A 14,614-nucleotide genomic window follows, 5' to 3' on the forward strand; every position below is an offset into this window, starting at 1 on the left:
ATAATTTATTTAACCTAGAGGGAAAATGACAAACAAGATTTTATGAATAAATCATAAAACCTTAGAAGATGAATTAGAAATGCAAGACGACAATTAGGTCTTGACAAAAGATAATTGATGTCGATTCGATCATGATTCTGATTAACAAAGGACCAATGCTGACAAATGATTGAGATTGGTTGACAAACTGACCAAGATTGATAAAAAGACCAAATTGATAGGCGCCAATTGACGAGGAACAATGACTAATTGATCCAAATTGACACACTTGAAAAGGACAACGATCGACGACAAATCGATCGCAAAATTGATGAGATTGACAAGAACAATGATTGATGACAAATCGATCGCAAAATGATGAGATTTGAAAAGGATGAGGATCAATGACGAATCTATCACAAGATGACAAGATTGACAAGAGGACAAAACCCTAATTCTATCATTGATTAGGATTGACGATGTCTAAAATGAAATCAAATTGACGATGTCAAAATATGCCAAATGAGGATGCACATTGATGCGACAGGAAAAGATCGACCAAAATCATGACTGATGATTATTATCAACAAGACCAAATTCGAAAGTGAGACAAATGAAGAATGTAGAAGAAGGACTTGATGCTCGCAAATGATAAAGACCAAGTGCGCAACATAGAAGAAATGTTAATGCGATGCAAAAACCCTAAAGTAAGGCAATGCGCGAATGTTAAAGTATGACTCTGCAAGCGTTGACCATCTTGAGACGTCTACAGTAGCAATAGACAGACACCTCAATAGAGTTCTTAGATAATTCACCGTTGCCAACACTTCCAACAACCACACCATAGTTATAAGTTTTCTACAAACTAGGACGACTTCAGTACTTCAACTTGTAAGCTTTCATCACAATAAGATAGTATTCCTTTGAAACCCTAGGAGCTGTACCAAGCGTATCAATCAGGGTGAAAGGGATAGTTACCCCTCTCGACATCATATAATTTTTGTGAGAGAAAAGTAGAAATCATTTCTTGAGGACTTGCCCAAGGTCACCCGATTGAGAATCAAATAAGTTTGTCAATGACATTCCTCTACACCTCCATCCACAACTCGAAGAGGAAATTTCCACTTTTCCATAACTCCAAGAGGAAAATTCATTTTTTCTAGAACTAAATGCTTTCCTCTACCCCTCCAGCCATAGTTGCATAAGGAATCATCCTCATCATCCACATACGGGCTACTTCATCGATCAATGGATTCTCCATTGTAATTTTTCCATATCCTTCATTCGTTGTATTCTCCCTCCCACTATATAGAAATTTCACAAACTTTTTATTGACTCTACACATGCTCTCTCTTGTGTTTGCCTCTCCATGATCCTCTGCTCACTGATTCAAATTTGGGGTAATAAATTTCAAATTTTTACATTGTAGAGGGACATCTTGAGGTTATAACAAACAAAAAAGGAATTTAAAGGTTAATTAGAATTTATTTTTCCCCTACTTTTTTGTTATAAATATTTTTAGCTTTTATCTATTATGCTAACCAAGGAGCTAAAGCCAAGATGATAGTAGTTGCAGATAGATATTGAATATCCATCCAACCTTTTCGGCGATTGAATATCCATACAAGTTTCACTATATAGGCTAAAACAACGAGTGTCAAAGACGATGTCTGCATACATTCCTCCCAATCAAACGATTTAAGTCAACAATCTCAATGAGAAGGTTAAAAAAGAAGGTATTTCTTTTCCTATGTAAATTCTAGTGTTATTTGTTTCACTTTGTCTATTTGTCAAGGCATAGCTTGAAGAAGGAGAAAAAATGAAATTTTTTTTCAGACATTATAAACCCTAGCTTGGTGTCTTATGGCTACATTCTTCTCATTGCAGTGAGATTTTTTAATTTCAATCGAGATCTCGATCAACCATATATTAAACTGGCTGAGTTACCTTAGAATTCCACAAACTTTACCAAATGTTTTCATTTGCTTTTTTGATATATTTTATTATTATAAAAAAAACCCAGTGGAAGTGATAGCTTATTACCAAAGTTAATAATGCTTTCCCCCAAAGATTTTACTCTCAATGTGTTTTTTTGCTTACATTTTCATTTTAAAATTAGAAACAATGACGTAGAATCATTGGGAAAGATGTTGATTGGCAAAGTTTATACCTGAATTTATATGGGTTTCAGCACATCAAAAATTATTTTTTCTGATCTTTGTGAACCTGCAGCCAAAATGGGGTAGTTATAGCTGATGACAATGTCGCAGCACAAGCCAATGAGACAACATAAGAAAGTTGCATAAAAATTTGCTTTCCTCAGTCTTGCTGGATTCATCAATTGACAAGGAGTGTCCTTCAATTAGAATGCCATCTATAGGGATGTGAAAGCAAATGATAAATGTCTAAGAATACAGTAATCAAAGTCCTAAAACGTAGTGTCAGATTTGATCTATGCCTTTAGGTGGGCACCAATTTTTGTGATCTTCTAGTTCCTACGTTGTTTTTAACCTTTGCTTGAAAGACTAATTCAAAATTTTTGGTTTCATAGGTTATTTACTTTCTATTTTGGCCGGGCAATTCTGAGTTAATCAATAAGTGGAGGAGAGTCTATCGTTGTTTAGTATGATACTAAACAAGAAGTTAATTGTCTCATGACTAAATCTTTAAAGCTTTTGATTTGTTGGTTACTTTCCTATTTATAGATTAATTTCCTTATATCTTAGGCAGCTTCACAACTGAAATCATTATGACACATAATTTATTTTTTTCAGATTAATTCCTCAACACCTAGAGGGCCATCTGCACAGGTATTTTTCAATTCAAGTAAGTTTTCTCTTAATTGAGTTCTTTACTGCATTTGACTTCAATCTGCATATGGATTTGTATTTGTGTTTGAGGGTTTTATAAATGTAAGTACTGATTGCATTTTGTGTATTTTAGCTGGCCTCAGCAACTGCTCCTACCTGGACACCAATTCCCTTCACAACAGTGAGTGAAGATATCAAAGAGGCATCATCCATTTCAAAAATTAAAGAATTCAAAAGAGCTACAAACATAAAATTGGATGTCGAGTCACGAAGGTTATATGCTTGCTAGACCAAAGCATGTGTAAACAATTGTGTAGTATATGATTATTCACTATGGACAAGACTTTATGAGGTACATTATATTCTTGTTAACTCCATTAGAGTATTTGGATGGGATTGTTTGATACTTATCACCTAAAATTTTGCAATGAAGCTACAAAATTATTAAGGTGCTACTTTGGAGTCCATAATTGAAAACTTTCTTATTGCAAAAATACAAAGATTTGCTTTGTTGTATTTGCTTTAAGATTTAATTCTTCTCTATCTTAAGTTGATGCACTTTGCATACAACACTACATATTGGTCTAACAGACATAGCTCTATCCCATTGCAAACACAACCAAATTCCTAAAATGTACGTACAGATATTAAGAAATACAATGATATTTTATTTCTGTCAATTATTTAATGTTAGCTTGCTATTCATTAGCAAGCAGAATAATACAAAGCAGAATAATACAGAATAATACAGTGTTGTATTGCTATTATACAAACACCAATACTCCAGACTTAGCTACTATATTCATCTATACACAAACACATTATGCAACAACAATACCAGAACTGTTCTTCTAGCCTCTGGCAAGAACTTCGCTGCTGGCAGCTCTTGTTCCTATAGTCACTATCTTCTTCACCGACTCGTATTCTGATTGTGAATGAGCGATATATTTCTTGTTGGAGGATCACCATCTAGTTAGAAAGAATCAAGTTATTCGGCAATCCCTAAAGGGTGTATAACAGGCCAGAGCTAAGAGATGGCTAATTAGGGAATATCAGTTATCTTATTAATATTTATGTACTTAAACCTTAGCAATGATAAAATTTATATATAACATTGTTAACTTGGCTGTTGGTTGTTTTATCGAAAGGAGCACACAGGTCAGACGGTAAGAAGTTTGCAGATGTCCTCTTTGAGCAAGCACATACCGTACTAGATCTCGTCGTACCCGTATGATAGGTGTATGCATATGTGATGGTTGAGCACGAACATGACCCAGAACTCCAGAAGTAATTAGTTTTACTTTATTTACTCGTTTATATAAGACGTTGAATTTGTAATCTTTGAGGACCCCTCTTTTTTTTTCTTTTACAGAAGTTTATTATAGAGTCCCACTCCTACTCATTTAATAATGGAGCAAAAAATTTATATAGTACAAAAACTTATACAAGTGGTAAACTAAAAGCTCATCCCAAGCTACAATCAGACCTCCTCTTGCAGTCCACTACGATAGTAGATAAATGAACTTATAAATTCTCGATACCATGAGGCATTATGGTAAGATACAGAAAGAACATGTCATAAGTCATCTAAAATCAAATACATATGAAATGTATGTCGATAGGAAAGTTTTCCACTTCAAATTACCAATGAATCCTTTAATCCAGCTTCATAAATAATCTCCAACTTTCCAACCACGTATGAAATCCTCAATAAAGATGATCCATGGAAATAGAGCACCGATAGGAGTAAAGTTCTCGATCAACGAAACAGTTTGTCTTTAATCTAATATTATAAGAACAAGGTTACAGGGCAAAAACTAGGCTTCCTCTTAGCACATAATACAAAATGCTCACATAAGTATCTCTTATCAGAAACATAAAAATCTTACTCAGATTACTCCTTCAAAGCCTAAACATCCATGCAAAATTACAAGAAAAGAACATCAATAAGTCTCAATCATTTATACAATAACATTCTTTATAACATAAATTGAAAGGTTCATTAAATTATCATTAACAAAAAAATCATACAACACAATGGGAAAAACACAAAAACCAACTTGCTCTTCTCTTATATCATACATGCATTACCAACACTTAAGAACTACCATTTTGAGACAAATATGTTATTTTTCATTAAAGTTGTAACTATTCTAAACAAGCAAACGAGGTCTTGCTCACCTCCCATCTATAATGGCATCATGAGACCTCACAGGTCCTAGCCATACCCCCAAGCAAGTAAAGTGATTGTCCACCGTTTTGATCTATGGTGAGGACTATCGTTCTTAAATAAATTCACTCTTGTAACAAAAACCTTTCTAGTAACTTCTCCAAACAAATTTCTTTGAGTAATTTGTACATAAACAATAAATATACACTAGATTATGCATGAGAATGATATGAAGACTTATCTCTATACAGGCTCTATCTAGACCTAGCATCTCCTTGTGAAGAATCTCCTTTTCCTTTTTCCTCTACATATTCCACCTTCTTCCATAAGAAAAAGTTCTCCAAGAGGAGAAGTGGGTAATGGCTTTACCTCTGACCATCATAAGATATATAGGAATCTCAACCCTAACACTCTCTCTCAAACCCTAACTCGTCACTTTCAAACACGTGCGCTTTTGAAGGGTCCCATCAAACCCAAAGTAAAATATCACATGTCCTAGAGGTCCCCAACCCCAAGGTATTGACCCTAGGGACCTATTTCTACACAAGAACCCATAAAATTGACCAAACAACACCTTTATTAAATCCACACAAATATCCATATGGGTTTCAACTTAACTAGAGTTATCCATACCCTAACCTACCCTAAGCCTCACTAATCAACTATCCCTAAAAACATATTTAAAGTATACCCACATTATTAGTGCCAAAAAAGAATCCCCTTAACAAGAATATTCTCATTTCCTTAATAAAGCTACACTTGGGATTTCCCACAAGGTATTTAGTTTGGTCTTGATGTCTCTCAATTCTTGATTTTTTTCCTGCACGATACAACCATTGACATAATTAGACCACATTAATAATTGATTCTAATTGTTAGCTAATTCTCACAATCTTATGAACCATTAGTGTGACACACAAATTCCATCTTGTAAATATGATTATATCAACAATTCTAATGTGCATAATTCTCATAACAATCTAATAATATTAATGTAGAAACTATCAATCTTCTTATGCTAATAAATCATAAGTATTGTTCAATTATCATCCTAGATTAAATTAGATTTTCTTCAAAGCACCTCAAGGGAGAGGGAACACACTTAAGAATGTAACCAATGAAAATAATCACATAACCACATATTTAAACCTAATTCATTTAGATGTAATTGGAATTTGTGGTTACATTAATCTTTAATGAGGCGGGGTCTTACATCCCCCTCCCCTTGTCTTTGACTTCCTCCAGGAAGTCACCGAATTTGGAGGCACAATTCTCATTTTAAGATCTTTACTTAAATCGTTGAACATTTTAAAACCAATCTCATTGGTGAGGAACTTAAATTATAAAACCACATGTACATACATAAATCTGTTAGGTAGATATGCTCATTTCTTCTTAAGTTTATGAAATATAAAACTCAAACAATAATACCTATTAAGGATACACTTCTCTTATTTTATGTACATTAAGAATTCAGGAATTACACCTCGTGTTATTAAATAATTTATTTCTAATATTTAGAATGTATCTTATCCTTGCATCATTCAAATAATCCTTCAATTTACAATGTAATCATGTGTAGTAATACCATCCCAAAATGTCTTTGTCTGAAATAAAGTTGCATGAAAGTATACCGATAAATGTCTCATTTTGTTCACAAACATAACTCAATTGTACCCCAAATGTCACTCATGACATTGGTACCTCTAAAATTTCAATTTTGTTATGTATCTGTTCATGATCAAGTTGTATAATATGCATCACTTTTTATATGTCTTAGTTTGTAGTTATATCACATTATATCACAATGTTTATGCATTAATTCAATATAAGATCACATAAGGATTTTTTTTTATATACACTAACACAACACAAGGCTCACATAAGGGATGAGGATGTCTAGTATCAAACATTCTCCTTTGAGAATCTGTATCACATAAAGATTGGCTTTTTTTTTATATGAGATTGGATTTTTTTTTATATACACTAACACAACACAAGGCTCACATAAAGATTGGCATCAGGTCGGTATGTGATGGGATCCTATGCATATAAATATCACATAGTGCTAGGGGAAATGGTCTATAGCTGTCCCATACCGACCTCATTTACCCCTGCCTAATAATTACATAGGCCATCTACTCCCCCCATACAACATGTCAGTGACCCCTCATGAGTATGGCAGTTTATACAATTCACATCACTACACACATGCCAACAACAACAACATTTGATAAAGCCTCAAAAAAAGAATTTCTTAAACTAAAATAACATCAATTAATGGAAACCACCATCAAAGATAAAATGTTAATGATGGCCATAAAAAAAAAATTCAAAAATTGAAATGAAATGTCATAATTGTTCACAACTGACACTCATCTAGATGAATGGTGTTGTCATTGATGGCAACACACATCATTTTTTGGTTGGTTACTTATCCGGTACTCACCGGTATTCATGGTTCCATAACCGGCATTCATACAACCAACATTCTGGGAAACCGGCAAACTAGGAACCGGTACACATAGGCCAACATAGAAGATTGATTCGGCAAGTGTAGCGCGGAGGTGACAACGGTGATATAAATTAATGTTAATATTTTTTCTAGGACGACATGTAATCACCTTTGTAAATATGATTTTAAGCCGACATAAGGCATTTATGTTTGTAAAGGGTATTTAAGATAGTCTGGTTAGGTAATTTTTGTAAGATAGGGTGTGTAATATCATGCAAGCGATTTTGATCGACAAATTGTGAATGTAATGATCTCTAGTCGGTCTTGGTTGGTGATTAAGGAGATTGAGTAGCGAATAAGGTTATCAGTAAAGAAGGGAACAATGTTAATCGGTACATGTAGTACTTAAACCATAACTCCGAGTTCATAATTTTGTTTGTAACTCCATATTTGGTATCTGTAGTCAGTGAGGCTCCTTTTGTGATGAGCATTGTGCTCTACGAAGTATGCCTTCCTACATGTGCAGGCCCCTCATGTAATATTTATTCATTTGGACAATGGATAGAAATTGTGGGTCTCTAATCCCACCTTGGTTTTTCCTCTTTTAGGTTTTCCACGTATAAATCTTTGTGTTATAGTTTTGATTCTTGCAGTTGCATTGTGATTACTTGATGTTACCTTCTTTTATGCTTACCGGTTAATAAGTGGATTTACTAATAAGGCTAAAAATACTATAACCAGAAGAACACTGATTAACACACCCCCCCCTCCTCTTAGTGTTCATGGATTCCAATAATTGGTATCAAAGCCTGGTGCCTTGGAGTAAGTCTTATAGCCTGAGGAAGATCCTAAATCTAGAATCCATGGAGATGAGCATAGAGAGGGAACATGAAGTAGCACTTGAAGACTATGATGTTGAAAGGATGAAGAATTTGAAGCTGCAAGTTAAGTTGAACTCCTCAAAGGAATTCATTCTTACCATGCAAGATAGGTTGTCATCTGTCCAAGCCAAAAGGAAGGAACTTTTATAGAATTAGGATGATGAAGAGAAGAATGCCCTTAAGGAATTATGCCAAAAGCTCTAACTATGGTGTCATAAAGAATGAAATGAAAGCCCTAACTATGAGGATGTCCAAGGAGATTGAAGACCAAAAGAAGAATGAAGAAAATCTTGCCAAATCTCTGAAAAATAGAAATGAAGAATACATTAGGTTGGCACATGAGAATGATATGTTGAAAACTAAATTGGTGCAATCATAGAACAATCCTAAGAGGAGATCTAGATACTACAAATGAGTATAAAGACAAGTTTAAGGCCAATTCTACAAAGCTTGATGAATTATTTAAGGATCAAAGGTGCAAGGGAGACACTAGAAGTTTTTGTTTTGACCATGAAGAAATCTTAGGTACTGCAAATGATGATGCAACAACCAGTTAGAAGAACAATGAGGAGAATCCACCTATCAACCGGAATCAGAAAACACCTGTAAGGCAACCCAATGCAAACAAATTCAATGGTAGATGTTTTGTTTGCAATAAGTATGGTCACAGGGAAAGTCAATTTAGGAATAGTGAAAATAAGAAGAATGATTCAGTTCCTGGTCAATGTTCCAATTGTAAAAAGTATGGTCATAGGACAACAAATTATAGAATGAATGTGAAATATTATGCATGTGAAAAGTTTGGAAATATGGCTAATCAATATAGGCCAAGGAATAATCAAGGATAAAACAAGGCAATTTAGAAGAGCAATGTAACTTTCTATGAATGCAACAAAATAGGACACATTGCTAAATATTGTAGAAGAAAGATCAATCCGGTAGGAAATGATGATAAGGGAAAGGAAAAGGTTGATGATATCTAGAAGGATCATGAGAAGAAATGGGTTAGAAATTCTGAAGATCAATCGACAGAAGCAATTGCAGTGGTTACTCAATCGACAAAGAAAAATGTTCTTGCACCAACAGGAAACTCATCCAGTAACTAAAGCATTTGCCTCAAGTGGAGGAAAATTATTGATAAATCTTGCAATAACCCCTACAGTGGTCTGAAAACCCGTTTCAAACTTTGGTGAAGTGAATTTGAAGGTTCACCAACACAAAGATAATGGATTTTGAATCCGGTATGATATGTCAACATACATTAATGTCAATGAGAAATTAGGGTTCCATAGAATAAAAGGGAAAATTGCTTCATTTTTTATCACACAACATTCAAAGCAAAATAGAGTGAGTCTAAGGTGATCAAAGGAAATTAGAAGCCTTTTCGAGCAATCTCCAGTGATTTGAAAGCGAATTTTTCAAGGGTTTTCACCGGCGAAGGTTGCGAGGTATTTTCTCTATTTTCAAGCTATCTTTCTGTAATCAAAATGGCATTTGGATATTCTCCCGCTTTGGTAGATGTAGCCACCCCAGTTGTGGTGGACATTAAGGACAATCCATGTCCGAAAGTCAAGAAATGCCCTCAAATTGCAAAGGTCGATGACTCAATCGACGCGTTTTCTAGGGTTCCAGATGGAGTTCTTTATTTGGAGGATGTAAGAGCATATGTTCATTACACATTGGAGGATCTGAGTTCGTCAGAGATCAATACAATGTACTTGACTAACTTGCTGAACAAGGATGGATTGATGAAACCAGAATTTTAAATTTTGGAGAATAAGGGTTTCACCGATATTTTGGAGATGCCCAAGTTTGAAGATGAGATGATCCGGTATGTGCTGATCCAAGTCCATGGAGAATTCATATGGCTAGACCAGTCGTAGACAAAATCACCAAAGAGGCTATTCGTGTAATCACTAGTTTGCCCCAGGCAGATTAGACATCGAGAAAGAAGAAGCTTTCGAACAATGAGGTGAACAAGTTAACTAGTGCCACCTTTGATAACCGGTCAATGCAGATTAGTACTATCAGAGACAAATACATTCAATTTGCCAACATGAACTCAATCAATCTGGTTAAACTCTATTGCTAGCTCTTGTATCTATTGTGCATACAAAATGGTCAAGGAGAATGAGAAATATGATCTCTGTCAGTGGATGCACGATGAGTTAATTCTAAATTTGGGAAAGATTAAGTTAGAAAAGAAAGGTACATTCTGGTATGGAAATCTTATTGTATGTTTGATGCTTTTATTCTTGAATGAGTTACTAGGATCCGATAAGAGACATTGGTGTTGGCCATTTGGTGAAATTTATTGTGTTGCATTGATGTTTTGTCATTGATGCCAACACTAGATGTTTGGATGCTTTATCGACAACCTTTTGGTCCCAGTTGATTGAGTAGTTTTTGGTTAACTTAGATCCTGCATGACCTAGTTGACTCCGATATAATCTGGTTATGGAATTGGCTTGTTCATAATGCTTATACTCATATTTGGTTAGCTAGATTTGGTTTGGTGATTGGATGCTATCCTTCTTACTTAGAAGATTGGTTTCAGGTTCCAGCGAGGGTTTCACCGGCAGAGATCTTTTGGTGGAGATCTTGATGCATTGCATATTGGTTTTGGTGCAACTTCTGATGGATTTTCAGGATGTTGTTGGTAATGTTGTTCGAGACTTAACGATTGAAGATCATTGCTGAAGTGTGTGAACCTATACTTGGTCCCAGTTGATCTAGGTAATGGACCGACATTTATGTAACTCGTGGACAAGAATTATTGTTGTATTTTCAGGATATCTTATGTGTTGGATATTATTTGTTTTGGTCTAAGGATGACATGGTTTATAATGATGTAAGTGGTTTATTGTCTGGTATTCGGCCTGATTGTTTATGGTTGAAGGTTTCTATAAATAAGATATAAGATCTCATTATAGATCATCATGGTTATTGTAAGAGGTAATGGTCAAGGAATGTAATGTGTGAATATTGTAATATCATTCAAGAAGAGGAGTTGGTCGATCAATAGAGATTGAATTGGGTTTGTAAGAGGATTTAGTCCTCCGGTATTGAGCTTAACCGGAATTGTACTCAACCATAGGAGATGTTATCTTTGCAGTTCAATAATTCTGTGGATTGTAATCTTGATTTTTATGTAGTGAGTGAGACTCTTTTTGTGATGAACAGTGTGCTCTAGGTTGTTGACCTTCCTGGAAGTGCAGGCCCCTTCATTGTAAATTCACATACTTACTGCAGAAGTATTATCTGACTGTGGGTAGGCTTCCCGCCATGGTTTTTCCCTTTATCGAGTTTTCCACATACAAATCTTGGTGTTGTGTGGATGGATTTTATTATGTGATTATTGTTTATGCTTAATTGGATTAACTATTATTACGGTATTGTTGTTTTAAATTGGTAATACTTCTGGTAATCTGTGACAACTGATTCACCTCCCCCACCTCCTAGTTGTCTTATGATTATCTGAAATGTCTAACAATTGGTATCAGAGCTTTGGTCCTCTCTTCAGAAAGCTTAACTACTTGAGGAAGATCCTATGGCGACTAATAGTTCAAGTTCATCCTATCCTTCTAGAGCTATTTTTCAAAGGGATATACTGAGGCTTGAAGGAACAAATTATACAATATGGAAGATTTGGATGGAGACTCATCTGATATGTCTTGGAAATGAGATTTGGGAGATCACACAGAATGGTGTCATACCCTTTAATTTTGGATCTATGAATCCTCCTCTGCAAAACCTGGACAAGGATCTTGAGAGTGATTGTAGAGCAAGAGAAACCCTCTTGTGTGCACTTTCTGATCATCAAATTATGGGATTAATAGATAAATCATCTAGAAAGGATACATGGGATAAATTGCAGACCCTTAATGAAGGTGACCCTACAGTGAAGATTGCTACACTTGATGGTTATTGAGTGAGATATGAAAATATGAAGATAGAAGAAGATGAAAGGGTTACTGCATTCATGGAAAGAGTAAATGAGATTGTTATGGGAATTCAATATTGTGGTGGAACTCTGAGCGAAGATGAGATTGTTTCTAAAGTCCCAAGAACCCTACCATCAACTTACAAAATGAAGGTTGCTGCTATTAATGAGTTGAGAACAATGGCTAATACATCTGTCAACAAAGATACTTTGGTTGGGAAACTATCTGCTTTTGAGCTTGAGGGATTTGGACCTTATGGAGCTGTGAAAACTAAACCTACTTTTCATGCATCTACATCTACAATCGGTAACCAAGATTGGAGAGTTTTATATTGAAACTAATTAGAAGATATGAAGAGAAAAGATGATGAGTTTGAGAAACTTGAAGCACTATTTGCTTGAAGAGTACCGAAAGGACCCATAGGAAGTATGTATGAAGGAAAAGCATGTCTTAAGTGTTTTGCATGTAATAAGATTGGTCATTTTGCATCTAGATGTCCTAAAAGGAATTCAAGATTTGAAGAAGGAGTTAAGAGATCATTTAAGCCTAATCAGAACAATTATATATTCAAGAAAAACATAGACAAATCATGCTACATAGAGGATTAGGAAGGCATTACTGATTCAGATGATGAACTGACAAAAGACTCTTCTAGTGGATCCAGTAATGTGAAAGAATGGGTATTCTTGGCTATCAAGGAAGATGATCTAGCACTAGAAGAGAATGTACCTGAGGAGAAGGCACTTGCTGCTAAAATTAAGGATAAGGATAAATGGGTAATTGACAGTGGTTGTTCACATCATATGATTAGAGATAAAGGGAAGTTTCTGTCTTTCCAAGAAATTGATGGTGAATTAGTGAGATTTGGAGATGACAAGGCATGTATGATTAAAGGAAAAAGAACTATATCATTGGATGGTAAGAACAATACTGACAATGTTTATTATGTTGAAGGTTTGAAGCATAATCTTTTGAGCGTAGGACAATTGGTAGGTAAGGGATTTCAATTACAGTTCAAGGATGGAAAATGCAAAATCATTAATAGATCTGGCCTGGAGATTGCAACCGATACGTAGACAAAAGATAACATATTTCATTTGAACTTCGGTGAGAAGACATGTTTGATTACATAGATTGATGAAAGTTGGTTATGTCATAAAAGGCCGTGTCATGTAAATTTTGATTGCATTGTGAAGATCAGTTCAACTAAGGTTGTTAGAGATATACCTAAGATTATGAAGCTCTATAATTTAGGAGTATAGAAGATAAATCAAATGATGTTCTTGATCTTATTCACACTGATTTGTGTGGCCCTACTAGAGTTAAAAGTTTTCATGGTGATAGATATTTCATGATAATCATTGATTATTATTCTAGAATAATGTGGGTTACTTTTTTGAGAGAATGATCTGAAGCATTTGAAAAGTTTAAAATATTTAAGGCTAAAATGGAAACTGAGAGAAGATTAAAGATAAAAATTTTGAGATCAAATCATGGAGGAAAATTCACATCTGGTGAGTTTAATAACTTTTGTGACAAGCATGGTATCAGAAGACAATTTTCTTCTCCTCGGACACCTCAGCAGAATGGAGTTGTGGAAAGGAAAAATAGAACTATATTGGATGCTCCTAGAACAATAATGATGGAAGCTAATCTACCTCATATCTATTCGACAGAAGCAATTAGTACAGTGGTTTATACATTCAACAGAGTACATATCAAAGGAAAAACCGGTAAGACACCTTATGAATTATGGTTTGACAATACACCTACAGTTAAGTATTTCAAAATATTTGGTAGTAAATGTTATATCAGGAGAGATGATACTATTGGTAAATTTGATCCTAGAATTGATGAAGGCATATTTCTGTTGGCATTTTTGTTGTTTATGTTGTGATTGTCATTGATGGACACACACTTGTATTGAGATCCCCTTTATATGTATGAGCTCATGCTCAACCGGTATTTGTTCCAACTGGTATGTTGTATACTAGTCTTTAGACTAGTCATGATTTTGCAGAATGTGTTTCCTGGTCTGAAGCGGCATGTCGACCCCAAGCGGTTCGTAGATCCCAAGCGGTACGAGGGAGCAAAGCAGCAGAACACATTCTTACTAGTCTTCATTTTTGTCAAACCGGCAACCGGTATATTGTATGAACCAGTAATACTCTGTGATGAGTTACCAACGGACATTTTGTGATGAGTTACCAATCCATTGATTGTTTGACGGTGCCGACACATTGACGGTGCTTCTTGTGTCGTGTTACTGAGTATGTCTACATTCAGTAAACCTAGGAAATTGTAATGTAATCCTATTAGACCGACATGAAATCAGATTCCTTTAAAAGGATATCATGTCTAGGGTTTTAAGTTGT

Source organism: Cryptomeria japonica, chromosome 4, assembly GCF_030272615.1.
Source record: "Cryptomeria japonica chromosome 4, Sugi_1.0, whole genome shotgun sequence".
NCBI classification, from domain to species: Eukaryota; Viridiplantae; Streptophyta; class Pinopsida; order Cupressales; family Cupressaceae; genus Cryptomeria; species Cryptomeria japonica.